Here is a 26,291-nt window from a genome sequence, read left to right on the forward strand (position 1 = left end):
GAGTTCGCTAAATAAATGTGTATAGACTGTTTAGGCATTTTTAAACCGGTAACCCATATTATTATAATGTAAATTAAATCAACTCAGTAATAAGTTCAAGCATTTACGTGAGTCATATCAGATTCTGTTTTTAAGCTTTATCTTTTCGATGCTGTCATATTTAACCTCGTCGGTTACGAAAATATCTCATCATCAACAAGAAAAATACCGCCCTAGACAGTCGATCTCGAGAACGGGACATATATAAATAATATATATATATATATAAACATATATAATATCCGAACCGGATAATAAATTATACGTATAACAATTCAAAAATTACGTATTTAGGTGATAATAATTAATGATTACATGTTGCTAAGTTTTGTTAATTACTCTACATTTATTTAGTTCAGTTATACTTTGTTATAATTATAACTTTAGGTAAGTATGTGGTTAACAAAGTGCAATTACCCGCCTCGTTGTCAATCGCGATAAAGGGGTGAGCAGCGCGACAGTAAATAAAAGATAGAAAGTAGCTTTATTACCATTACAAGAATAGATTGGAAGAGCTTCTGTGCGCGATATCGGCGCGACGCGCACTCTCGCGTAGGCATGTCTAATTAGAATCCATTTATACTAGTCTACTCACCTTTCCTTTATTATGAATTGCTTGTGTTTACGAATTTACTAATCTTGTCTGTCAATAATTAAATGATTTCGCGACTTTAGTTTAATTACTATGTGTAATTAAAGTTAATAGTCATAATGATCTATATATACATTCAGATCACACGACAATAATGTAGGTATTTTAATATAAGGGCCTATTTTCAGAGCCATCACACTCATAATCAGATTGGATTCGAATTAGGTTTGTCGAAAATAGACAAACTGAATACCTCCCAGAGTTTGTAATGTAAATTATCCGCCAATATAATATATTAACTATTTTGTTTAGGTAAACATGAGGTCCGCTTTACAGCACAATTTATTTAAAAAGAAAAAAAAAATTGCGGTAAATGACGAGTATAGGTACTAGTACCTACTTATACTTTGTTTACAGACGGACAATTGGCAATCTGTATATAAAGAAAATACTTAGAATAGATCGTATTCTAATGAATTATCCTTATCTAAATGCTAGGTATTGGAACATTATAAACTTAAGCAGGAGGTTAGTTACTTCCGCAAATCAAGTTAAGTGAATCTCGCGAGTAGCGCGGGCGGCGGAGGCGCCCTACGATAAGCGAGCGCGCCGCCGCCGCGCAAGCGCAGCGCTAAGTGACCCGATAGCCGCTGACGAGTCAATCGCGCCCACGCATGCACGCTACCCGCAAGCGCCAATCTGGTCAACAAATCGACGTCCCCAAGAGGCGTATACAGATTTAAAAAACAAAGTATAATTATTTGATATTTTTAATATTAATATCAGTGCATCTAGCTCGGCCTCGTGGATTTGTGCGATAAGGATGCACCGAAATTAAATCAAATCACAATTATATTTATAAAATCTGCAATTGCCTCCAAAAAAACTAACATGCGTCAAAATTTTGGATTGTACTGTCCATGTAGGTACTTACCTACTTACATTAGATAGGTGCTTTCAATTGTTTTGAAAGATACCTCTTTGAGTTAGGTTCCGTGCTTATCACTTATCACCTAAAGGGCCTTAAACTTGTACGTCACCGATTTATAAGCATAACGAACAAAAGATATCGTTAATTGAATTCCTTATTGTTCGCAGCATTCTAGAGTATATACGCTACGCCAAAGCAGGTCTCTAGAAAATAATTAACAATCTTAGGGCTTCTTTTAATCCTGTTTTGTGCACACAAAAGAGAAATGCAGGCGTGATTATATGTTAAATGCGCTTATGGCAGGAGCAAAGGAGCCGCCCCAGGCAGGCGTAGGAGCCTAATGCAGTGTCTGTGTCCGCGGATAGCTGCGCCCGCGGCTATCTGCGCGTCGCGCCTGCGCGCTACTACTCACACGGAATTGCAATCGATAATCCTTATTGACGTTGGTTAAAAGGACTCATTTAAAAGGCTTACTAATCAGAAACCATTTATTTACATGGGACATGTTAACACGGGCTTATTCTAGAATTTAATAAAGCGATCGGATAAATCTAAAAGGAAAACTCGGGTAGGTAAATCAGTACCTACACTCGAGAGCAACTTATATACAACTATGGTCCAAATTCAAGTTTCAGTAAAATCTGTAAAAAAAATTAAAACTATATTATAGCTTGCTAGCTTTTTCTATATTAAAACTATAGTATCTAATATAGAAAAAGCCTCACCCGGATTCATAAACGCACGTTACTACAAACCTCAATTAGCTAATAATCGTTTGTCATTTTGACTTATGTATTTGTAAGAAAGGGATAAAACATAATTTAACTAAATCAAAATCAAGCCCGTAAAGTTCCATGAATAAGGGGTTACTTAAGTTTATATAAGCTCCAAAATAAATTAAATGAGTACAAATCAAAAAGGCTCGTTAATAATCAACGTGAAAAAAATTGGGCCATAGTTGTATAATAGGACTATAGTTACCTGAGTTTACGATATGAAGGCTACAACATTCCTTTAATATTTGTCTTAAGTATTGTTAATTAATCCAATTAAAAATGTAGGTACCTATGTAATGAATGCTAAGAGAATAATGAAATAAATGCGGTCGGCATGCACGACTGAGATGTTTCACAACACGGTGATAGGTAAACTATTGTGCTAAAGTGCGCCGTACGTTCATTAATTGAAAACCAACTGCAATAGATACCGCATGTGGCAATAGCGCCTCACCAAGCCATAATTATCTCGTCACAGGTCCGAGATCAATCAAACCATATCACGTTATGTGGGTCATTAATTACTATAAACAGTAATTACTTTAATTATTCCTGACAGTCTTTGTGTTAAGTCGTGAAGTCGCGGCACGGCGCCGAAGGTCGGAGTCTATTATTGTAGGGAGAAAGGTTGATCAAATGCTCCCGTCAAAACCATCGTTGCAAAACTCCGCGGTCCTAAGTACCTCGATGTAAGCCTTGTGTGCCTTTGAACACGAGGTAACGATCCGGGTTGTAATTCTATAAGTTTAATGTTTGTTCTGTACCGCTACTGCTCTTATTCATAATAGGATCGCTGATTAGCAAGTTTTCCCGGTATCTACCTATTAGCAATAGAAACGATTTTTATTTTTTAAACAAGCAGATTTTTCCAATTTAGAGCATTTCTCAAAAAGTTTGTACTTACATTTCGATCACATCTTAGATTTCTATAAAAATTGGTATGCTGGTAAAGTACATGAAGCTGAACAACTTCCACCATATTTCCCAAAATGTCCCACAAAGTTTCTATGAAACATTCCTTTTTTGTTACCAAATGTGTAAGGAAATCTGGTGACAAAAAGGAATGTTTCATAGAAACTTTCTGGAACATTTCGGGAAATATGGTGGAAGTTGTTCAGCTTCATGTATACTTACTTTACCAGCATACCAATTTTTATAGAAATCTAAGATGTGATCGAAATCGGTACAAACTTTTTGAGAAATGCTCTTTAAATGATGTTTGATTTACTTTTTTCCTAGATTTTTGGTCATCTCTTTATCGTTTCTTATAAATAAATAAATTAATTTTTGGCACATTTGGTCCGGGTAATAATCAGAGAGGGCAGTAACATTGTTATATTTAGTTTTACTTATTATTATTATTAGGTTTATTTTAATTTATAAGTAATTTGTATGTTTTATTGTTAGATCTATCTGTTATTCATGATGTATCTTTGTTATAAATTGAATAACATATAGCTACCTTGCTCCTACTAAGGGTTAAGAGGTTTGCGTTATATACCAAATTACTTTATACATATACCTACTCTACCTACATATGTAAATACTTACATTTTTGACACGCTATTTCAGACGCAGATCGTTATATACCGCACAATGTACTCTGCAATATAGGTACCTACTATATACTAGGTATTACTTGAAGTCCTTCTCCAATTTCTTTAATTCAAAGTAGCCAGTGGGTTGGTAAGTATATAAATGAATGCCAATTTTCTCTTAATGTCGTGAAATGGATTGGTTTTCCTCCTGGAGTGTTCAAATGTATTGTGAATAGCCAGGCAACAGTGGTGCAAGAGCTGGGTAGGTAAGGTACTCGCATGCTCACTGCGTGCCGCCCGCATCTCGAGCTGTCATAGGCACCCCGTCAGGTGATCTTTGGGTCCGTGACTCAACAGTTACACTAACGAACCGGTGCGGCGCGTGCTTCATTGTGCCGTATTATCTATCATTATCTCGCTAGCCTAGATACAGACGTATTCTATAACGCATGTAGCAATATCAAATATAAAACAATGAGCTTTTAATAAAGCGAACGCCCGCCATTCGCGTTCAACCGGATTAATAAGTTTTGTAACATGTCACGGTTACTTTACAGACTAATGTACCTATATATATGTCCCTGTAATCGTACAGTTAGTTACATTTATGCTTGATCTATTGCAAATTTATAAATTAGTCGTTATAATATACCTACCTAAGATCTGGAGCGAGTGGTTTTAACAGCGATATTTATACGGAATTTAATATTGTTATTCTCGATTACTATATAATCATCTAACAAACGACCCAATTAATTAATTTATGTCGGTTAGCTCCGGCGGCACGACAAAATTATACATAATCGATGTCGGCTTCTGCTTTGTTCATTCAAGTCTCTTACGCATCCTATTTTAAGATAATTCATATATAACTTACATAGTTAGGTATTTAATGACACTAAATGTGGTAATGGGGAAAATACGCGTGCCCAATATATCAAGTGTAAATTTATTTCTTACAAATTTCGGAAACATACCATAGATTCTGGAGCATTAATTGACTGCAGATAAGTGTTGAACTTGCTTGCTTTCACACTGATTTAGCGCATTTCTTTAGCGGCTGTACATGACCCATATTGGCCATATCTCTCAGTCGATTTATAGCTGAGCTGCAGTGGCTGAGCGAGTTCCGTAGCAGGTGAAAATAAATCACCCACAGATTGGAGATACTTACCCACTTGTCGGAGCTAAACGTTTACGGCCCATGATTAATTCCATTAAGTTCACCTTACGATACTTATCGATAGTTATTATGTTTCATTAGTGTTGTAAACTATCTGTACCGTCAAAACGATCCATCAAGGTGTTAAGTAGAATCGTCGGCGTTTTCGGCCATAGGCCCATCACGTGTGTTTATCGATCGGCGCACAGGCCACTTTGTAAAAAACACCTGCCATCGACACCCTATACAAGCTCGATTATAGCGCATTCATCGCATCATATCATTAAATCATCACCTTTCATATTAATTTTGATTTTGAACCTTTGAACCTTTGCCCGGTTAGAGTTTTGCTCGAGAATTTGAAGTATATTGCTCTATATCTATATAATTATTATGTTTAAGAAAATACTTAGTAGGTAAGTTTATTCTGTAACGATCTCTTTAAACATTAAACTCATGGTCTGAAACAGCAGGAGGTGGATAGGTCATGGGGCGTAGCCCAGGGGGTCTACTCTGAACATTAACAATCGAAACGTTATTTTAGTCTTGCTCACTACCCAATAGTAAAACTTTAGCGTAAAAGAGACGACGCATATTGGAATGGCAAGTTAGAACAGAAATGCATGTGCATGCGCAGGGTGGTCGTCCTCCGTGACCGGGCGCGTGCCGCTGCCGTGACACTCGGAAGCCTTGCGACATAATTGTGCAGCGTGCGGTACATAAGTACTGTTAGTTTAATAGCCGCTGATTTACTTAGACAGCTTTCATTTATATCCTGACAGCCTTTAAAACATAGGGACAGGCAGACGAACGGACGGACGGAGAGACTGACATGACGAAACAATAAGGGTTCCGTTTTTGCCATTTTAGCTACAGAACCCTAAAAAACTACCACTTTTTATACATACAAAGACGATAAACGCTAGTTGATCATGTTTATTAATATTGCTCATAATCAATTTATACGCGTTAAATTTAAATCTTGTGACACGAATCGTATAAAGTAGTAATGTGCGTTAAAAACCCTAAATTATTAAGGCTTATAAGTATAAAATTATTCACAATAATGATCATATCTTAAATTTCGCACCCCATTAAATTCATATCAGACCGGACACTCTACCTCGCTCGACTTAGCAAACGATTTATCGAAAAAGCTAGTCACGAGCAGGAGATTAATAATTAGTGTATGCGATGTCGCCGCGATTATCGACGGTGAGCGACGGCCGACGCGGCGTCGGCGTCGGGGCGTTTTCACAACGCGGGGCTCAGTCTGGCACTCGGCACCGCTGCGAGGAAGGAGGCTAAGTTCGCCATCACGATGTCGCTACTCAACTTTCGACTCGGCCGTCGATTAAGAATCACTTGCGACAACACTGGATTGATCGATGTAGCCCTTGGCATTTGTGCGATATAACTGTACTCTTTATAACAAATAGATGACACACTTAGTTAGGGAGTTGTTGAATTGACACATGTTAAATTGATTTTATCTCACGAACACTACTCGCGTTACTCAGAGCGATATCTTGCTCTCTGCTACAATTGTCTGCCTACTGGAACTCGTTAGGCATCTGACCGATTATGAAATTGCGAGATGAGTAGGAATGTTTTTTTCTTCGTTGGGTAAACAACCGTAAAACGAGTAGCCTCGCTTAATAAGCTTTACTCGAGAACGGGTTAAGGCGACCGCACGTGGATAACCGCCGTGGTCGGCGGCACTTCAAAGCAAACACTCGTTTAAGCCAATTGTGCGTGCCAGCGCGCCGCGCGCGCAACTACAACATGTAATTATACGGTTATAGGGCGCACCCCCGCCTTCTAGTTATACTTCGTAAAATATACGACTGTTCGTGATATACAACCCTAAGTCGACTCGTTAAGCGCTATATCAAATAGTTTCGTTAGTTTTGAGATTAAACTCGGCACCCCGGCACCGGCCCTCCGATTCACAAAAAACTACCATCTGTTGAACCACAATCGGGATAACGCCTGCTGGGTCAGTAATTGACCGCCATCACACTATTTCCTAATAAACTTTTTCTATTGTTACAAGTTTACTACCAAGTAAATATTAGATCAATAATAAACCTATTATAACAATTTTAACAGACGCAGACGCATCTCAATCACACCTTATATTATGATTAAAACAGTTGCTAAGGTGTTAGCCATTGTTGTGATAATTATGTAAAAACAAATTACGAATATATATATATATATATGGTCACCTACGGAATAAACCACAATGGAATCCCTAAAATGCATTTTATTAATTGAAATAAATACTTAAGTAAACATATTACTGTAGGTACATACTTACATACCCCTTGGCCCTTTTCCACCCCTTAGGCCTTATCTAGCTGAAGCCTAAAAAATAAAAATGTAGTCTGCTGGGTCTGCAACTGCATCGCACATAACTAGGTAGGTAGTACAAGTATAGTTTTGACGAAACGCGACTCTACGGAGAGTAAAAATGTCGGTTCTAGTATTATGTTGTATATATGTATATGTATTTCGTACCTACGCTGTACGCTATGTTTATACTTTGTGCTTGGTTTAATTATGAGGTTTGTTATTTTTTTGCTATAATTGTCAGTTAACTCTACAAAAAATCAATTAATACAAAATCAATAAATACAAATGAGAACATACAATTAAATTAACCTACCAGTCCAAAACATCTTTGCCCTCTAACTGTTATTTAACCAAGTCAAACAAAAACAGTTTTGGACAAAAACTTGGTAGTCTGATATCACATTAATATTGTTAAAACTGTAATTTAAATCAATTTCCGGCGCACGGGTTAACCCTTTCAGCCGGGGCGTTACAAGCGTTTATGATTTTATATTAGTGTATAATCGGTCGGATCTCGGGCTGTGGGCCCTGCCAGCTGGGTCCCGGCCATCTCATTTGTGTTCGTCATCTAAAATATTAACAACCGTATTAATTTGGAGGAACTGATTTCTTCAAGAAACTATTATGTAATTTCTATGGTTATTATTGTATAACGGTTTTTAAAACGCATTGTGCTTTTCTACCATCTGAAAGACCATTATCTGTTTCAAAATAATAAATGTGACATTTTTTTCGGATGCGGTTCACACGCTATAGGTACCGGATATACTTAGTAGAGCTCCGCAGTCTAATAGTTGCGGCTCGGAGCTCTATACAAGTACAAGTCGCACTTGTTGCTTGTAAAGCAATTTAAATCAGGTGGTGCAAGCGATCCTTATTGAGTAAAGTAAGCTTTGGACCGGGTGTTTTAAATAACAAATTTATACCTACAGTTAGGTGTTCGGTCCATTGTTTAGCGGCGTATAAAGCACCGCGCCGCCCGGCTGCGGCGCAGGTGGCGCGCAGATTCCCTTCCAAACTCCTAACCCGATTGTTTCTTGCTTTATGGTTATTAGTGGAAACGTATTGCAAATTATGTCTTTGTCGAATATTACACTCGGACCCTACTTAAGTTGATAGGTATATACCTACGTATGTATTTGGTATACTTATATGTACCTATAAGGTCTCAAATGCAATGAAATGACGTCGAGCCCTCGCCTAATCTATGGATTTTGATTGATATTTTATTCCGGAAATAATTATAAGGTATCTGAGATAAACAATTATACCTAGGTCCTTACATAAATGTGCCTTGCCGTGTAGGAGGTCTGGTACCTTTAGGAAAACGTTGTTTCTGAATAATTAAAAGCCGTGAAATGATAATAGATAAATTAAATCGTTATTACTTATTTTCTAGTGCAAAGCAGTTAACTACAGAGATAAGTTTAAAAGGATCAACTTGATGATGCTATAAAAACGTCATGAGAAGATGAGATAGTGGTATTGTAGTAAGCGGCGCAGGCGCCGGCCCGGCATGGCACTGGCTGCGGCGCACCCGCGACTATTACTTACCCAGATATTTATTAATAAATCGTGGACCATCAATCACCGTGAGGTCAAAGCTGTACGCAGAATCAGAATGTTCGCTCTTAGCAGTTTTTAATGAATTGTTTTTGTGGTCGATACATATTAAGCATAGTAAACGTGCGGTGGCCGACGTTGGTGGGCGCCGTAGTGACACGCAACAACGGATTATTTCGACGGACTATTTATAATGTGGGTCTCGCAGACCCGGATCGCGGACGATGGAATCTGCTCCTTTGTCATTGGGGCAACCTGTTCGGTCGGGCTCGAACTCACGGCGAGCACAATGTAATGTAACGGGCCACCTGATTAACCGCCATTCCGCCCGTGAGCTATGCAGATATCGGCCGACGCGCCGCCACCACGCCACGCCGCGCCGCGCCGCGCTGTCGCACCGCACCGATCACTGATCATATTAATTTCAAATGATAGATAGCTTTTATACTGTTAATGCTCTATTACGATACAGATAACAACATCAAGGTTAGTGAACTTTGATCTATTCGGATCATAGAATTTGATACATAAAACATAGTTCTTTGTAACATGTTTGAAGTAAATGATTACATCTATATAAATACCTAAAGAACTTATTGTATATGTACCTGTATGTACGATTAAAGAGCCGACCTTAAACCCATTGAACAAGTGCAGTCTCAAGCTTTTTTCAGTTTTTTGTGTGCAGTGTTCATACCGGTAGCACTTATGTTTCTCTTCCTTCGTTTGTTTTTTGCCTAGATTTTTTAGGCGGTAAACCGAGTCGTAACCAGTAGCAGGTGTAAGGAACAAATATTTCACACGGATACGTTACATTAGCTTTATAATGTTGCAGTCGGAGGAAGATACCTATTACGCATGTAGGAAAAGGAAATGACCTACTTATAGGTATTTAATTCATTACGATATGGCCACTGATACGGATTAACGGACTGATTCATTTAGGTGCTGGTGAAAAATATCGTTGTATATATTTATTGTGTAGGGTTTTTTCAGTAAGTAGGTATCTCTTGTTTGCTTTAATTTTAAGTTAATATTTTACTTTAATGTTATTTTACTTTAATGCTATTTTACTTTAATGTTGTTTTATTATGGTTTACTGTGAACAAAATACGGCTGAAGGAATAATATCAAGGCGTAAGCGGTTGAGCTTATCAACACTATTCGCTACGAATTGACCAAACGTGAATCTCTGAATCTGAATCGAGAAAAGTATTTATCTCAGGTTTTTTTGTAACATTATTATAATAAAAACAGGATGTTAATAAGTGCTGTTTTTATTATCTATAAGTAATAGATGTTACTTAATAATGTGTTGGTAATTTTAAAAATTTTTGCCACTGAATGGCGTTCTTCGAGTAATTTACTCTACGTTTTTTATTTACACGTACTTATCTACCAGAAAAACGTGTAACATACAATGATCTAAAATGTGCAACTAGTTGTCACTATAATCTTAACCTTAAATCCCAAGTATTGAATCTCTCCAATGCTGTCAGCATCCGCTGCCAGTTCTCACGAGACAGGTAGCCGCTTCCGCTCATCCTGCCTCTACAATATAAATAAGACTCGTATTAGTGACTATTACAATGTGTGCATATGCAGTGCTTCACAAATAGTCAGGTAGTTGTGGGATCTCTCAGAACTACTCGTCGGAAGCCGGATAGAATCATTAACCCCTTTTAAGTAACACAAAAGTAATTTATGCTGTAAAAATGCATATGGATGGAATAAAAAAAGTTTCTCAAGTTTTGCAACGATGTTCTTTATGATTCAAATATCAAATGCGCACTTTTTATGTGTATTTTAGCAGTTAGAGATTATTTTAGCATGCGTAATTCAGGAAGTACGTTGACAGGTTCACTTCGGAACTGGTTCGCGTTCGCCGGGACTCCCCGTCCTGAGAGTCGACTCTGCTATAGTGCGGCTATACATAAATGACACACTTTTCAGGATTTCAATTATTACTGTTTTGTCGTACCTACCAACATGGTCGATATTATTTTGTAGAAAATTAATAAGTAGTGTTAGTAAATATTTTATTAAAAAAAATGATAAAAATAACGTATAATTTTTCATGACTGCTTATCTCAATAAGTACATTATTTAACTTGTGTATGTTGTATAATAATTATCTTAAATTAGATAAATTACTTGAATATTCTATATTACTATACTTGTGTACCTACGTATAATAATTATCTTAAAATAGATAAATTACTTGAATATTTTATATGTAGGTATTACCATACTTAGCTAAATTCTTATACCTTTGAATATTCTTCAAGTTGTTTTAGATCTGATAGTCTGATGTTAAACTACTTTAATTTTTGATAGGTAGTTTAGGTAAAGACCAAAATTGTATACAGGAATATGATCATTCCAGATGTAAGTAATTATTTATTACTATATTTTTTTACCGTATATAACTTAAGCATTTTTTGTAGAGCCCCTGAGACATTTTGAACTTAATGAGTAGGAGCCAATCCACGACATGCGTACGCGCTAGCGGCGACGCACTCACAACCCTCCATCCGCGCTCGGTGATCTATTGTTTGCCGAGAGAAATGAAACGAGAAAAAAACTCGTTCCCAAACCTATCGTGAGAAATCATGAAATGTGCTCCGCATTCATTAAGCGACGCTCCGGCAGAAATCAATAAATATCATATTACGCTACGCTGCCCATGAGAACCAGGTACACGATGGTTGTCGATTACTGCTGGCCTACGTTGAGATGATTCAAGTCAACAGGTAACAGATTAAACAATATTAATTGACCGAGCGTTAGCGAAGCTGGTCATCGTTTCAGCTTGTGGGCAAAAATGCTTTCGTATGTCCGGATGTTATCCTCCAATGGTCGTAAAGGTCTTTGAGGATTCGCTACACTTGTGGCGTTACCTATTGGCCAAAATAGATCTTAAGACAGATCTTAGTATTCTTATACTCTGCTGAATGCCCACTCTTGTTTATATACCCAGATTAAGTGTTATTTTCTAAGTTTATCTATGTACACTTGTAGAGCAGGTACCTATGTAGGTAGGTATATGCTGCAATGTCCATCCATTACAATTATTCTATTACAATATATGTATGCCGCGTTGAAGCTATGTTTGTGATTATGCCAACAATGGGTAGTCACAGATGTGAAATATGATTGTTGGCACGGAGGTGACGGAGCGAACCGTGCACCGCGCCGGCGCGGCGGGCGCTGCGCAGGCGTTGCGCCACCACCGACCCGGCCGCCGCCCGTCGCCTGCGACGTCGCCAGCGCACCCGCCTGACTCATGCCCATGGATTCTTGTTTCCTACCACTGTACTATCACCAACATTATGCCCAAACGATCTGCCAACGCATTGTCTTTGAACTTACTGTTTAGCTATAAATGTCAACGTTGATTTACTTCCAGTCTACTAGGCACCAGTGCGGCGCGAATATTGTGAATATTACGCTTACAAACTACCTGTGAACATTGCTGTTCAGACAGTTGTCATAATTATTATCTTACGCTTAATTGCGTGTGTTGGGGAGTAAATTGTGTGTTAAATACCGTTCACTAGCTAACATTAGCAAATATTGATATTATGGATGCTTATTTATTACTTCTCTGTATTCTTAGAGATATATTACCCAGGTAATAAGGGGAGAATGCCTGCTCTGCTAGATCGATACCTGCTGATGACTTTAAAGACATGTATGTACGTTAAGCTGTGTACGAGTAATTAAATAACCAGCTGATAATGACCAATATATGGTTTACATGCACATGCTGTGTTAAGGTGTGGTAGTTGAGAGAGCGCAATTTTTGAACAATCGTACCGCTTTATAGATAACAATAAGGTCGCCAAAAATTTAATTTGCAATCTTGAGGATTGCCTCTAGTGACTACATTGATTCGAATCCTGATTTTTTGATTTTCGCCCGATAGAAAAAAACGTAGGTCTAAAACGCACTTACAAGAATTAGTAACAATTATTTGTGCACAAAAGCTAAAAATACGTGTATGAAAATTGCTTCTATGAATGCGCAATTTCACTTTTGAGGGAAATCATCGATTACGTAACATAATATGGGACTAGTCCTGAAATAAATATTACACATTCATTCATTCATTCATTACTTTTTTTGTTAACTGTTACAACAAATTAAAATTCAAAAACATAATATCCATGGACTCGAGCACGCACATCCATCTCGCTAACGCTTACGCTCAGAGAGAGTGAGAGAAGAATACGAAGCTACGGAGCCTTAAGTTTGGAAAGAATCTGTGCTAGATAATTATAAGCACTTAAGGCCATTCAATAAGTCATGGGACCTCTCGTGTAATGTCGTCTTTGGTCGCAATCGTGCCGCAATGTGCCGTTACTAATAAAACCGAGACATGACAACTGATCGTGTTGTACTTACAAAACAGTTAATAATTAACAAGAGCCTTTGTCATGCACTCACATGTATGAAAAGGCTGTGCTTGCTCGTAAAGTGCAGGCTCCAGATTCTTGCAGTCCATTACTCATAAGTTCCGTTGAACGTATATTTATACCTATAAACGAAGATAACATTTATGCCTGTTACCCTATCGCCATATATCGCTTACTGCAGGCATGCCGCGAGTGGTGCGAGTTCACCAGCCAGAGTAACAACAATTCACCCACGCATGGTTTTGTAAATGTCAGATTGCATCTACCCATTTATTTCTACGTGTGACTCTCTTCTATCATTTGTCACTATTAAAACTTTCGCAGTTCTTTGTGTACCTTATTAGGTTTGGGATATGAGGCTACTCGGAAAAATAATTTATACTCGTCAGAACAAGTGAACGTAAGTGGGCTGGCGCTTCAAGCCCGCGGCTGCGCGTATGACTGCGCCGTACGGATTTTATTGCAATCTTGATTAATATTTATGATTCAATTCTTTGTCCGGCTCGTGAAATACACTTGGCTCGTGCTGACCATAAAGTGATAAATCGCTTAAGGCAAACACTTTGAGTATTAGTCCAATTCGCGACGCATCTCCGGAGCCTAGGCCGACTCCGGCATCGTTAAACTCAACATTAATCACAATGGGGTTTACGGATCATAAATTCGATATTAGTGCTCTTTTGCAATGCCTCGTAAGTACTTATCCTAATTCATTCGCGTAAGTTACTATCTTATAAAAACATGCACCACTAAACACGTACTTACTGTACAAGAGTTGTTGCCTACGCAGTCAAGAACCTGGGCAATTGAGCATTAGATGGCTTCCAATCAGACCACCCACTTTGCATCATATTGTGATCAAACAACTTTCTAGCATTTTAGTTCAGATTAAATGGTAATCTGACGTGCACGAATGATTCGCGACTATTGTCAATCATGAATCGACTTACACGATTGTCAACTGTCGCAAAACAATCAAAGAAGATAAATCTAAGATGAGAATAATTATTTGCCTAAATACTTATGCAAATGTTCATGCGCAGTCGACGGCTATTAGAAAGTAGTACGAAGAATAGTAAAATGCCGGTACCTAAGTGTAATGACGAACAACGGACAGGTGATGGTAGTTTTGGTTGGAGGAAGTTGGATGGTTGGGCTGTAGCTATAGAGGTCGGCACGCCGCGCGCACTCGGGCGCGGACGGTAGCGGCGTGTCACAAACAAACGCTCCTGTTTGACAGATATGATCTGCCGTTGCGCGCCCGTCTGTCAGCGCTCCACTCTGTTGTGACAGCTAAGAACTCTGTTCAGAAAAGAAAATAATTAATTACAGTGTATCTCACAGTTCAGTTACCAATTTTTTTAGTTCATTGAGTTTTTGACTTGTGGAGATAGAATAAGTATAATGATGAATGGCATTATGCTTTCACTGAGATAAAATTTTATCTAAAAGCTTTAGCACTAAAAAGCTAGATTGCATGTTTACGTTGGCCTAAATATGGTTGTCTTGATGTTAATGATATAAAGCTAATTGATCGACTGTCGTTCTAGTTGGTGACGAAAGTGAACCACGTCGTGATCAACTCTCCCGAGCCCCAAAACAACAGCGAGCAACACTAAGTGCCGCTGCTAGGATTTGGTTCTTTGGGGCACAGACAGGTGCGTGAAAAATTACCTAATATGTAGTATCAGATGCATACATTTTGTAGACATTTGTAATAGAAAAAGAGTGAAGTCAAATAGGCGTAGGGCGTTGAACCGGTACGATCAATTATTAAATTATTATATTTTTGAATTTACGTTTATGGATGTAGAGCCCTGTCAGCTATTAGCAATTTTCACGTCATTTGCAAATTATTGTTTAGCGAGTTCGATTGCAAGTTATTGTAACTAAGTAGGTACTTACCTATAGTTAATGGTTAACTAACATATTATACTTACAGCTTTATTGCCATCACATGTAGGGTTCCTTTAGGACTTCCATCCTACACTCTTCGCAGTTTATTGTTTGCAGAATCTAGATATTCCTTAAGTATCTCACTGCCATGTAAAACTAGATTATTGCTAAAGATAAAGATACCCAGCCATTGACTTTATCTTTATGGCCTTTCTCTGTTTGTTCGGTGTTTGCTTTCTATCAGAAATCCAAATTATTATTGCGTTTAGCATACTAATATTTTGTTAAATTCTTGATTTGATTTTGATTGACCGTCCTTGCAGCTATCGACAGGTAACTAAACAATGTTTAGGCACATCATGCATTTTGATTTCTCATGCTCTGAAAGTGGGTCATTGTATATCTATGAAGTGTACAGTGATACGTTTTGGCTCTAGGGTGTTTTACTTTCCAAGTACTTTGTTTTAAATTGTTTTAACGATAATTTGGTTTTAAATGGATTTGTTGTACATTTTCATTCTGATATATTTTAACTCCCCATTCCATAAATAACGATACTTTTACCTAAACTGAAACATTTACATGAAATACTATAAAAGTTTACACTTAAGTCATTAATCTTTAATAGTTATTTGTTTTACAAGGGGGCAAATTTGTTGTTTACCGTCTCATATCATGCAAAATTGAATTGAGATACCTATCATCTCAATTAAATGCGTTTTAAGGTTATAAATTGTATGGTGATGACAGCTGTCACCGTACCCATGCTATTAGAAAAATACTATAGCGCGTATGAAAAGGATAATATGTATGATATATTATCTTTTTTGTTACTTTGCATTGGTGAACTGATAATGAAATGACCGACACGGTAAGCCTTAGTTAACTAAAGGTTGAGGCCCGGATACGTGCCCACATTAGTTCCGTCGCGCACGCTCTGACCCGCACGGGCCGCATGTTTCCTCGTACGTAGGTGTGACAGAAAAAATCCAAAGGGTAACATTTTGTATAGGGATGTTCGCGCACGGTCAACGCATTTACATTCCTCACGACTCGGGGTCGGTGTCGGGTCGGGTCGATTTGTGGAATTGATTGACCACATAAAAAAAACTGAACCAAAAATCGATGGAATTCCTTAAATTGAACAGACCTTCTCTACACGCTAGCACTCATGCTATTTAGAATACCGATATTCAACATGGAACCTCCTAAGTAAATAAAATACACTACGTACGTACCTACTTGTCATAGGTATACATATAATCAGTCTTACAAGTTATAAGCTACCTACATATTATCCTCCGAAACAATGTTTGCACATCTAAGAAAAATGGTTTTTCCATTTGGGATTGGACTGATCACTGATACGAGTATTTAGTACACGTGGAAAGATTACTTTGTAGGTACCGCTATTAATTTTAATTGTATTCTCTAATCTTCTAGCTAAACTAAAAGTACCTAATAAACGCGACGATGCGACATGCGACGGCGAGAGCGACCATATCAAATCAAAATCATTTGCATTTTTTTTAAACATATATTATGATTTAGGTTCGAACTACGGGATATCTTAAGTTAGAACTACGTATATATAAGTACCTACATATACAAGCTGTTTTCCTAACCACACCGATATGTATGAAATAGTTTATATTGTAATTTATCGCGAGTTCAGAATTGATCTAATAGTAAGTTGCTCAGTATGCCTGATATACGAGTAAGTATTACATACCTACTTAAGAGCTCTTTCTACAGTTCGGACTACTTCGGATATTCTTAAAATTCTAACTACATACGTATATCTAGTGAACACGTACCGTACAATTTCCGTGTCATAAGATAAGGCTTTTCGCATCATAGTCGTAGTAATCCAACGATGAGCTTGATGCTGATTTAACAATTTGTTATGATTTTGAACTGGTTTTGATACGACCTTGACGGTCGTCTTAATGATTAACGTGCATCATGCATCTCGCGTACCTACTCGTACAACTGTAACTTCATTTCGCACGCACCAATCAGCGTGAGCCATGTTCAAGGTGAAGTGGTATCAAAATAATATCAAAACCGTATCAAGATGTTAAATCAGAATTGGGCTCGAGGGCACGAGGAACTATAGTCGTTTTATTATGACCTTCTAGATGCCGTGTAATAGCTTTGACAGGTTGCTGCTTGGTTTAATTTAGTAGGAATTTAATTTTAATGAAGTTTTTTTGCATAATAATGTATTTGTTTTCAGTTAAAACTTATATTGTAGGTACTAGGAATAATTTCATGTATATATTATACAGGGCGTCCCACAGCTATGCCACATGGAGGGAAAGTACCCTGAATATTGTAGATGGAACATTTTACTGAAAGAAGACATTATTTTAATTTTAAAAACAATTTAAACTGCATTCATGATTTTTAAATAATTACATGGTTGAACCGGGAATCGAACCCGCTACACGAGAAAAAAAAAACACCCTGTAGCTTTTTCATCCCGATCGAAAGGCTTCATCATAAGGATTATTTTTTGCTAAATAACATAGTGTCAGAAACTAAAGGAAGACCATGAATTTTTAACATTTGATGTGAAATTTAGCGAAATAATCAAAAGAGAGCGGCTTTGTATTCAACAGAATGACACTCATTTTGAGCATTTGATAAATGAAATTGGTTAATTTGAATTAAAAATGTTAAAATTCATGGGTTTCTTTTTATTACCGACACTATGTTATTTAGCAAAAAATAATCCTTATGATCGGTATGAAAAAGATACAGGATGTTTTTTTTCCGTGTAGCGGGTTCGATTCCCGGTTCAACCATGTAATTATTTAAAAATCTATGAATGCAGTTTAAATTGTTTTTTAAATTAAAATAATGTCTTCTTTCAGCAAAATGTTCTATCTACAATATTCAGGGTACTTACCCTCCATGTGGCATAGCTGTGGGACGCCCTGTATACCTAGGTCATTAGGAAATAAGAAAAGATCCTCACAAATTAAGATAAGCCTCCGTGCGGATAGATGTGAAGTATGACTCACGCTAAACCGGGCCGTGCCCGGGCCGAGACGTCCGACAAGTCATTTTCTATGACGGCTGATCGGTGATCACGTGGTTCTTTTCCATAGGGAACGAAGCACCGGAAGCTCCGGCCCGGGCCCGGCCCGGTCTAGCGTGAGTCATCCTTTACGTTGTTCCAAGTGTTCGTTCAATTTAATTGAAGGGATGTTTACAAAAACAACATAACTGCTTATACGGTTGACACTTTTTTAAGAACATTGGTAATCGTTTCAGGTGTCATCCAGTGTAGTCAGTTATATTGTTTTTGTAAACATCCCTTCGGCAAGCGAAGTGGCTTACATAATGCCAACAATTATTCAAATCAGGTACTTAATTCGACAATTATAGTAAGTATCAGTATATTAGTGTTAAAGCTAATTTATTATCTAAGTAGGTATACAATGTAGTAAAAATAATCTAAATATAAGTACATTATCACAATCAATTTATTATACAAAAAGGACAATAGGTACATCATACAAAAGAAGACACAAAATTTACACATAAAATGACAAACTAACAAATATCCTTACATTTTATACTATATAATTAAAACTAATATTACTTAAAATTACCTAACCCAAAACCCGTTCTATGTTATGCCCGGTACTTACAGTAGTAGTACATTATATCTGCGAAATAAAAGATCTAAGCGTATTTTTTTATGTATGCCTATGTTTTATATTTATATCCTTATAAAAAAATTAAAAACTAACAAACAAGTTTTATTTTATCAAATTCGTGTACTAAAAAAAAAATGCTCCAGGTGAGGCTCGAACTCACAACCCCGGCATTACTCACGAGCACTGTCTTATAAGTACCGTGCGCTAACCAATTGCGCCACTGGAGCGACGGGCTGACTCACGAAATTACGGTATAGCTGCTACGGCCTCCCTTCCCTCCCTCGACCCGTCCCTACCTCCTCTGTATCAATGGATGCCGTCACTATATGGCGTGCGCGTTCAAATTATGTAAATTATATTGCTTTTAACGTCAAGTTACGTGTTTTAGAATTGCAATGTAATGGTATTTGTAGAAGTTAAGATGTTATTAAGTAATTAAGATAGGTAAGTACAAGATTTTAATCTAATTCAAATAAAACCGAAGTACAGTTGCCGCCGTCTTGAGGTTTAGATCAGATAGGTACCTATATAAGGCTTCTGAGTTCTGTGTCATTAACGTACTATCTTTGTATTGGTTATTTCGAATAGTAAATTAAACTTTTAATATTTTTGCTACTTGATACTTTTTCGTACATATATGGACTTAAAAGGAATACTTAGCTACAGGTCATATTAGATTATTAATAGTTAGGTAGGTATGGTATATCTAAATAAATAAATAAATAATAAATAAATATTATAGGACAATTTTACACAGATCTACCTAGTCCCACAGTAAGCTCAATAAGGCTTGTGTTGTGGGTACTAGACGAAGATATATATAATATACACACATATATAAATACTTATATACATAGGAAACATCCATAACTCAGGTACAAATATTTGTGATGAACACACAAATAAATGCCCTTACCAGGATTCGAACCCGGGACCTCCTGCTTCGTAGGCAGGGTCACTACCGACTAGGCTAGGAGGCCGTTAATCTATGTCACGTACACGTACTATATTATATTGTTATACATATAGGTACAGTCACCTGCAATAATATGTTACACAACGAAAGCCGCAAAAATATCTGCAACATCTTATTTGTAGAGCCGTAAGAGCGTGTCACATATTTTTGCGGCTTTCGAAGAGTAACATGATATTGTGACTGTACTTACCTCCAAAAATTCCGAACATAAAATAGTTTAAATAGCTAAGTAAATTCGTATTGAACTCTAAATAATCATAATACTCATGGTTAGGGGTATTCTAATCCATAACAATACTTATACATATAACCGTTTATAATTCGTTTACCGTTTCCTACTAATTCGACCTGGTTTGCCAATATACATACCATTGTGCGTGAGGGCAGAATCCTCACGGCGTTTTTATTAACAATAATACAACTACCTACTTACCTAATTATATCTATTTTGTTTCATAAACACGAACGGTAATCATAGTTTCGTATGGAGTTCAAACGTTATACCAACCGTAGACACATGGAATTGTTATCTTCAAATGCTGACCATGTTATTAGACTAAAACATACTATTATCATTATCAGTGGAGCTATAGGTAGGTACAAGTATAATAGCCGTAAGCGCACGTGGCGCGGCTCGCGGCCATTCGATTAGTGCTCGGTGAAATGATTATGTTAATCGCCTATCGAGAAATATAGTTTATTGTTCTCCGCTCCTTACTTGTGCCATAGTAAGTAGAATATTACAGTAGGAATGAGTAGAAAATCATACCAGATTATCTAATAGTATTTTTTTCTACTTACTAACTCTTTTTACTAAGCGGACTTCCGTTGAACTAATTTATTTAAATGTGATCTGTGACTCCGATTATGTATATTTAGTGCAATAACTCAATAGTATACCTACATAATTATATGTATTTACATATTTGTATAAATTTTAATTCATTTACTTATTTATTAAGTTGACAATGTATGTGTATTAACTTGTGAGTCTTGTAAGCACTTTAGGGTCAACTGTAAGCCCGCAAGAGCTTTTTACAAATAAAATAAATATTGTAAGCAGAGATTTTGTAGGTAAGTAGCTCAAACCTAAGAATCTTTTTAACATGTACCTACCTAATCAGTCCTATTTGTAATTGGGTATGGTGTAGGTCAGCCACAGACAAAACATCCTCCAGACTGAGCATAGTCGCGCTACCCCCTCTGCCAGGCATACGGTAATTTTACTCCATGTTCGAGTCGAAACGACGTCCTTTTCCCGCGTGCTTTGCGCGTTTTTGTGTCCCGCATTTTTGGCATCATCGGTTGCATGAAATAATTGCTCTAAACTCGGTTTAGAAGATTCCTAGTCTATGAGGTCAGCAAACAAAATATTCACCTACTATACCCAATTAAACTCAGTTTCAACCTTCACACACCTGTCACAAAAAAAATTGAATTGACGATTTGACGTACTGCGAGTAGTGTAAGATGTGTGTGCAGAGGGCAGCGAGTCACTGCCACCGGCGCCGCCCGGCGCTGCGCCCGCGCTTCCGATCTCTCCGAATATCAATTAAACCCAGCTCCGAACTGTAACATTTATCCCTGCGAAGTGTAATTATACACACCCCTCTTATTATAGCCTTCTTGAATGAATGCTCTGAAGGGTTTGTTTGTTTAGCATGTGGACAGTAAATCATTCTAGTGGGTACAAATATAAAAATGTAGATCAATATTAATTACTAAATAATAGAGTCAATAGAGGTACCTGGGTCATCAAAATATATTTATTATTGTTTATGATATTTCCTTTATATTTATGTAATATTATATTATGTTAGACCTCCAAAAATAGGTAAGTAACCTATACGTAGGTAGGTATTTTTGTTGTAGCACCGTCCTATACCGTATATGTAATGCATCGAGAATTGGTCCCTCGAAATGAAGTCTAATGCATTTTTATGTCAAGAACAAGTATTTATCATAAATATAATTTTACTCAATAGCAGGGACCTACAAATACATAATACTTTAGAATGTGCAGTAGTTTGCTTAGTCAAATAAATTTTAAATATCTTTTAAAGTGTCAAATATTTGTATGTGTACAAATTGGGTGTAGATAATAATTACGTAGAGGCGGGTGCTGTAAGATCGCAAGCGCACTGAGCCATTCACCTGCATTACCCGGTTGTGAAATTACCTACAATGTCATAAAGTAACCCTAGACCTCAATTATGCCCGAGATAAGCAGCCAACACAACTCACGTAGCTAATCGCTGTTGCGTCGTTGAGACGGAGATTAGGACCTGCGTAGATGTGAACATCTATTTGATATTGGATCTTATTTTTGTACTGTTTTAAAAACGTTATAAACCTACTTTAACGGAGTAGAATATTATCGCGTAAGTACCTATAATAAATGTATTCATAGCATACAATTTGCAAAATATATCGAAAGTAGAATCGGTTCAATTAAGCTTTCAAAATTCATAGTCGCTAGCTCAAGTGTCAAATAAGTAATATAAGTATAAAATAATAAAGTGTCATCTTAGAAAATTTTCACTAAGTATACCTATTTAATTAATAAATAACTTACCCCCTTTCATAAAACTTTACTTACAAGCCTCAATTAGTAGGTAATTAATGTTTTATCCTTTTCTTACAAATACGATGAATAGCTAATTTATGTAGGTTATTCAGGCTTGTAGCGTATTTATGAGTAACGATTTTAGTATTTATTTATTTATAATTTTATTTTATACATATGTTGTCAAAGGGTTACGACTTCAATAGGAATTCACATTTTCTAGTAAAATATGTTTATAAATTCAGAGTGTCCATTCTATACTAGTATTTATATTTATTATTTGATCAGCTAGAGGCGGGCTAATGGCACTGGCCGGTGGAAATATCGAGTGGCGGCAAACTGACTGATCAGTTCGATCGAGCAGGACAATTGCCCTTAATGAAAGTAATTAACACGACGCGATCGGCCGACATCGATAGCGACTTTGTTTAGGCACAGGCCACAGTAGGCGGGCTGCAATATTAATAAATCGTTGTACCATTAAATGTTAGATTATGTTAACTATTGAATATTAGATAGGTAGATTCAATCAAAGCACATTAGGCATAGCAATATTTAAATGTAGTCACTAGTGGACGAGACTAAACTTCGCATCGAACTGAGTATACCTAGTATTTCGTTTTTCTTTTTGGCACATCGAAAGTAATGAAAACAATGCCATTGAATAGTTGATGAATACTTACTAGTGTTATTTTCTAATCTAACTTTTTACCTTACCTTAGTGACCTTGTTTGAAATGATTTGTACTTTAGTATCCACAGATTAATCTGTTGATACTTATCTTGAAAAAGGTTGGTAGGTATCGTTACATCCAAAAAATAAACTTACGCACTTACATACATTTTGCTAATTATTTGGTAACGTACTCCAATACTGCACGGTATGTCGCGTTTTGATTGTTTATAATTGATTCACGTTTAACTAAGTCACATTAGCAAAATAATTGTCAGCCAGAGTGACAAGTGTTTATTTTCCTTTATTACACACGTACCTAATAAATAGCGTCACAATATCGTCATTAAGCCTTGTTTGCTGTGTCACTCCGTTCTCGTATACTCAAATAATCGCAATTTATATCAAGTGTAAATGCATGATTTTTTAAGAAATGTATCTTTAGTACCGTCAAACTTGCCAACATTGCCCGCTTTTTTCGAAATAACACGTTTTTTCTGAAAAATAGATATTTGGCGGGTTTGACGGTAAATAACACCGATGATGGTGGTGATTTGTGAAGAAGTGCGGTGTGTTTCTGTGTAATACCATAATGACTTTAATGACAGTTATACTCGTAAAGTCACTTGTCGGTTTATTTGCCATCTAGCAAATTCAGCATATGATATTAGTAGGCCGAATTCGAGCGGTCGCTAAAAAATAAAAATACGAGGGCAAGTAGCGATAACGAAAGTATACCTACCTATACCTACTGTTGTACTGTTAGGCTGTATCTTTTACGCAGCATTGGGCGCGGGGCAGCGCCGCCGCGGCGTCCGCGCAACCGGCGTGGACACCACAATGCGCGCCTAAATCAACCTACACACCCATTTTAATTGCTTAAATAAATTTAACCATCTCGTACATGTATATTAAATAATAAAGAGTCAGAACAAAGGTTCACTATTAAATAACTTTAAAACGTTAATTGATTTCGTAATTGATCAAGCGTTTGAGAATTAAGTAGATATGTAGTAAATTTACGTATCTACGAATATCTATCAAATTCAATAATGAGTAGGTACTCGCACTATCAAAGATAAACGTTCGTCAATACGTAGGTACACAACAAAAAAAATCGCTGTTTACGAACAACTTGGCCTTGCACCTAGTAAGTAAATCGTCAACAAGTAAGTACCTATAGGTTTTACCTTTATCAGAATTAAGAATAGGTATCATTAACTGCAGGTTTAGGAAGAATGAAAGGTTATAAGCAGCATGTGGACTTAAATTGACATACACTATAAACTTTCATTCATTGAAAAAACGACAAAACAACAAAAACGTAAGTAGGTACCTAGTTCTTTTCTTACCTACTTAATACGTGTTATTCCCATAAGAAAACCACCTGTTACAAGTGACGTACATATCCATTGCATCAGTAGGTCCCTAATGGAACGATTGACCAAAATCAGCACCTATTCCGAAAGTTTCTCACGAGAATAACTTATAATGTAACATTAAGGATCGTTTGGCGGATGTGCAACAACTTTCACGCAATTCACATGTCCAGAATAGGTAAGGAACAATTTGCTAGAGTGCACCTGCAAATCCTTCCACTTTTATTTGAAAACACAGTTCAATTGTTTGGCTTGGGAGCGCCAAAATCAGCTGACTCAGGTAAAGAAATTCTTCCATGTAAACACATCTTTTCTTTACTCGTGTGAACAAGTTCAAGAAGATTCAAATATGATTAAAAACTCAGAGATTACACATTCGAAGTTTTTTCGAACCCACCTTTATTTACATTTTATATGAGTAAGTGTAGATCAAGGTTACGGCTGCATTCATTTTATGGGCTACGGTAAATCAAGAACAAATTTATCGATAAAGCGGTATAAAGCTAATAGTACGACTTGTTGGTGTGTTTGAATAAGATATTTCCCAGATACGCCTATGCATATGTAAACGTCTAGTACAAATATAAATATTGTCACCTATATCTCCTCCAAACTTTCAAGGTTACCGTCACAATTTCACATTCTTGTAAATAGTTGCGTATAAGTACCTACCCACTTTTATAACCTTCATTCATTTTAGGTGAATCTTTACTTAGAACACGTACCTATTTATTAGGCAGTACGTATATATATTTACATATAATAGACAGGGAGGTAGGTACACATGGGATTATTAAGTTTTTGTGTGATATTTGTAATAAGAGTGGAGATAATTATGGCCACTAGAAAATTAACTCGTTTATGATTCAGGTGTTGTTTATAGATAGGTAGTGCTAATAATAAAATTAATGAGCATGTAAATCATAAGTACCTACCCAATAAACGTAGGAGCTGATTTGTAATACCAATAAATTACCAGCAGGACAATGTTAAATAAATCCATTGCATAATAAACGATTGTTATATAATAAAACGCAGCGTAGACAGGGATAATGAGCCTGCAATAATTAGATAGGTAGTTAAGTATCAAATTTATATGGGCCATAGGTATGCGTCCGCGCCGGGATGCTATTGTAATCGCCGCAGTCGAACGAGCGAGGCGAATCAAAATAAGTGCTGCCTATTGCTATCTCCGATTAGTCTATATGTTGTGTACCTCGAGGTGATGGTTACATATACTGGTTCGTGGAGTCGATTGCTAGCCTTTGCCAGCTTAGTAATAGAACTCGATTAACTTTAGCTACCTCTCATCTATAATTAAGTATATGTGACCTGTATTACAGTGTAGTTCGAGACGGTAAGTAGACGGTGTGTGGTGCGAGGCTAATATCGACACGTGAGCACGTGACGAGCACAATAAGGACAGACAGAACAAGTCGGCTGCGGCGAGGAGTCACGTGTGCCGAATCAGGGAATTTTCGGCTCATCATGGATATAACTGCAAGGAAATTGAAAATACAAAGATGTCATAACCAATCGAAGGTGTTACGTTGCACCTACTTGCAAATTCTATATTTACGATTCCATTTGAAATAGGTACTGATGCATCGTAAGAAATATGAAACTATCATTCGTATGCGAAAACGAAAAATATGGTTTATAATGACGTCTAATTTTAATCTTTTGCTTTATAATATACCTAGAGGTGTGTTACTAAAAATAACGAGTTAGTTTCTTGGTATTGTAAGAGTCCA

At 36.9% G+C, this 26,291-nt stretch overlaps 1 protein-coding gene and 1 non-coding gene across 2 annotated transcripts in view; one reads left to right on the plus strand and one right to left on the minus strand.

The window, feature by feature from the left end:
• Positions 1 to 26,291, plus strand: part of LOC134663691 (chromodomain-helicase-DNA-binding protein 9) — a 275,973-nt gene that overhangs the window by 174,337 nt on the left and 75,345 nt on the right. The window lies entirely within an intron of this gene.
• Positions 19,080 to 19,171, minus strand: Trnai-uau (transfer RNA isoleucine (anticodon UAU)). Its single transcript is given in 2 exon segments — positions 19,080 to 19,115; positions 19,134 to 19,171. It is a non-coding gene; the product is annotated as a tRNA-Ile (tRNA).

The sequence above is a fragment of the Cydia fagiglandana genome, chromosome 4 (assembly GCF_963556715.1).
Source record: "Cydia fagiglandana chromosome 4, ilCydFagi1.1, whole genome shotgun sequence".
Classification (NCBI taxonomy): Eukaryota; Metazoa; Arthropoda; class Insecta; order Lepidoptera; family Tortricidae; genus Cydia; species Cydia fagiglandana.